General features: G+C 39.8%; 1 pseudogene; it reads right to left on the reverse strand.

Moving 5' to 3' along the window:
- Positions 1-1,553: 1,553 nt before the first annotated feature.
- Positions 1,554-2,492, reverse strand: LOC127431704 (peroxisome biogenesis factor 2-like; annotated as a pseudogene).
- Positions 2,493-3,949: the final 1,457 nt, after the last annotated feature.

Here is a 3,949-nt window from a genome sequence, read left to right on the forward strand (position 1 = left end):
AATAAATAAATAAATAAATGACATTCACTTTCGTTGTATGAAAAAAAAAGAAAAAAAAAAAAGAGAAGAAGGCAGACATCATATTTTGTGTTTCGCTGAAGAAAGTCGTATAGGTTTGGAACAATATGAGGGTGAGTAAATTATTGAATTTTCATTTTTGCGTCAAATATCCCTTTAAATAGGTCATATAAATTTAGCCAACACATTAACAACACCAAATATCAAAATAATCTAGGGTCATATGAGTGCTTGCTCTAAATTTCATTAATGTTTTCTTGATCCCACTATATAAATATACTGTACAATAATCTGTTGTATCTGGTAAGATAAAGTGTTTTACGAGACAATAGTTTGAACACATTTGATCCCAAAAGTCATGTTCATTACTGAAATAAACCTACTGTCCTACTTTAAGGGGCCGATGCTGAATGGTTGGACCAGGTCTAGGTGTAAAAAACAACAACAACCATATGATGTGTATATTGTAAATATATACATTTCCAGAATAGTGGCAGTTAATTCCTTTAATCCTCTGAAACAAAACAAAGGTTATAAATATACTATGTTTCATATTAAAACATCTTTTGAAAATTTGTTAACCAAGAGCATACGTAAACTTGGATAGTACTGCATATAGTGAGAGCTACACTTCTTGGTGGTCCTGTGTATTTGACAATACACTTAACATGAATAAAATTGCGTGAGGGCTGATGTGTGCCACGCTCCCAATTGTAAATTTTTTGTCACAGCAAACTTGAGCACAGCACTTACAGAAAAACAAAATACAGCAAAACACTGGACCCATCATGCCCAGAGAACTGACTGACTGCCTTCACAGTGGGCAATTAAGGCAATGTGGTAGGGGGAAAAAATGAAGTGAGAGTTTCCAGCAGGCCTTAGTCCATTTGGGTTTGTTTGGCCTGGGGCATGGCTCACTGGAGAGAGTTAACAGCAGAATAAATACCCATCTTTGCAGTCATTATTAAGCTTAGTGCATAATATGCCCAAAACTTTCATTGGTCCTACTTGGGTTTGTTACAGTTTACTGGAGTTTTAAGAAGGGCCAATGGATTATAAAGAGATGTCTGTCATTCTGCATCCAACCTAACCATCCCCCTGGTGATATCATGGCCTCTCCTTGATCTTGTGCAAATTTCTCACTTCATAAGGGATAAGGGGGAATTGGATTGTGCAGGCAGTTGAGCAAAGGGCTGTTTTGATGTTTATTCAGTTGCTCTGGCTCAATCCACGAATGCATTAAAGTGGACCTCTGATACATAGTTTCGATCAAACTTTAATGAGGATGAATAAATTAGCGAAACAAATGATGTGTGAATTTTACATCAAGCTTGTCTCTAGTCAGTGTTTGTACAAAATTATGCATATTTCATGGCAACAAATACTCTAATTTCAGAAAAAGCACGATCCATATGCTTTCATCAACCAATCGCTGTGATACACTCAAACGTTCAAGTTTAAATACACATACAGAGGGAAAACTTGAGTTCAAGTCAATCAGCAGTCTGTTTGAGGCACAGTCTTCCTCTTGGAACTCAATTTTGATGCAACTCAGTCATCTCTATCTGAAGCCTGACTGGCTTTATTGTCCCTGTTTCTGCACCACATTTAGGGCAAGAGAAGTAGATGTCTGCGATGGTGTGGCTCTTGAGGCAGTAGTAGCAGAAAACGTGGCTGCAGCCGATGGAATGGGGCATTGTGGGTCACTCACCACAGATGACACACACTGTGCAGTAGGTCTCATCCGAACCGTCTTCTCCTTTCAGATCATTCAGAGGAGAGAACAGGGCACAAACACTGGCCTTCAGCTTCCACACATTTATGAGAGGCAGCATGAAGATGAGGAACTCTGTAAAGCCATGCCACAAAAGTTCTCGGTTCTGGTACCGGAAGTTGATGTCCTGTGGGCCTTGGGGTCGGCTGAAGACAGTTTGCACTCCCAGTAACCTTTCTGTAAGAGTAGGAAAGGAGCCTTTCTGGAGGAAAAGTAGGAAGTTGACCAGGCTAGCCACTTTGGTGAGGCCTGAGAAGATGGCCAGTGCTTTGCAGGCTTTGCGCATGTTGGACTCTGCAGGGTGGCAGAGGAACAAGCTATGGGAGTGTTCTTTGATCCAACCAGAGCTTCTGTTGCTGACTCATTGGTCTGTACTTTTGGCCTGGGATCAGAGTGTTCTTGTGCCGGATGTTGAGTAGCGACTGGCCCACAGTGGCATTGTTGGAGTAGATGGTGAACCTCCAAAAGAGAAGCTGGCGAAGGGCCTTCAGTTCTGGTTCCACAGGGGTTAAGAGCCCAGGCTTGAAATGCTGGAAACATTGGGTAAACTGTGACCAAACAAGCTGTTCCAGTGCACCATCCAGTTCAAAAGCATCCAGTTGATTCTCAAAACCTGAGATAAAGGGCTTGGGCTGGCCTTGGCGAAAGGCTTGTCACCCCCAGCTCCAGCTACAAGCAGAAGAAGCGAATGGTTATGCATTTTTGCATTTCAGTTAAAATCACTTTTCACATGTAAAACCCATCCTAAATTCCCTTTTAGCTGTACAGGGCAGAGGCACAGGAGGTCTTATGCTGTTCCCTCTCGAGATTCAGTCAGAGGACAAATCACATCACAGGAGATTATCCCAACAGCACAGGCTTGGAAAAGTGGTAAACATCCGCTATGTGGAACTACTTTACTTTGATGGCTTTTATATGGGATCTAAGAACTGTGACGTTTGGCAATTTATCATGGAATGCGTTTGAATCAGGCCGAGTTTATCGCTTTAAATGCAATGGTTAAAAAATGAGAGCCAGGGGCTGTGGTGACCACCTCTTAGCCATCCGTGTATCAGAGGACTGGATTTGGACAATATCTGCAATAATTTTGCTTATAGAAATCTTGGGAAATGTCTGAAAACCTTTCTTATTTCAGGTCTTCAACTGTGCCTAATGCCTATTTATGACATCATGAAAAAGTGATAAGGAAAAGAATGAAAGTGAAATTGACAATAAAACGCTATGGCATACTGATAAACCATGTGAATGATTACTTTTAAAAAACTGTTGGGGACTGTAATGTATACTTTAAAATCTCAGCTTTAAAGGTTCATACAGTGCAAGTGAATAGTGGCCAAAACTTTGAAGGTCCAAAAAGCACATAATGACAGCAATAATGTCCACATGATCCCAGTGGTTAAATCCATATCTTCAGGACTGATATTATGAGTTTGGGTGAGAAACAGATCAATATTTAAGTCCTTTTTTAATATAAATTCTCCTCCCTGCCCAGTAGGTGGTGAAATGCGCAAAGAAGAAGAATGTGAAAGTGGAGATTTATAGTAAAAAAAGGACTTAAATATTCATCTGTTTTTCACCCACACTACTAATATTGCTTCTGAAGTTTTGGATTTAAACACTGGAGTCATATGGTTTAATTTTATGCTACATTACATGCTTTTTGGACCTTCAAATTTCTGACCACCATTCACTTGCACTGTATGGACCAACAGAGCAGAGATATTCTTCTAAAAATCGTAATTTGTGTTTAACAGAAGAAAGAAAGTCATACACATCTGTGATGGAATGAGGATGAGTAAATGATGAGAGAATTTTCATGTTTGGGTGAACTATCCCTTTAACTTCAGTTTATATGTTTCATACATATGCAGGTCTACTAGCTGAGGAAAAATAGCGACACTCGGCCAGGTGAGACAAATCAAAGCAGCAGAACACTCTGGGGAAACTGCTTTTCCATGTTCTCGTCATAGGCTTTTATTGAGCAGTTTACAAGTTATGAATGAATATGTTTTATTTGAGAACATAATATTGACAGCAACCTATCAATACTAATGTGACTATTGTCAAGGGCTTGTCAATAGTAATGTAATTATGATTTAGAGGATCACACAGATGTTAGCTCGGGCAAGTAACATCTCTTATGGGCCTACTATCAAT

The sequence above is a fragment of the Myxocyprinus asiaticus genome, chromosome 41 (genome assembly GCF_019703515.2).
Source record: "Myxocyprinus asiaticus isolate MX2 ecotype Aquarium Trade chromosome 41, UBuf_Myxa_2, whole genome shotgun sequence".
NCBI lineage: Eukaryota > Metazoa > Chordata > Actinopteri > Cypriniformes > Catostomidae > Myxocyprinus > Myxocyprinus asiaticus.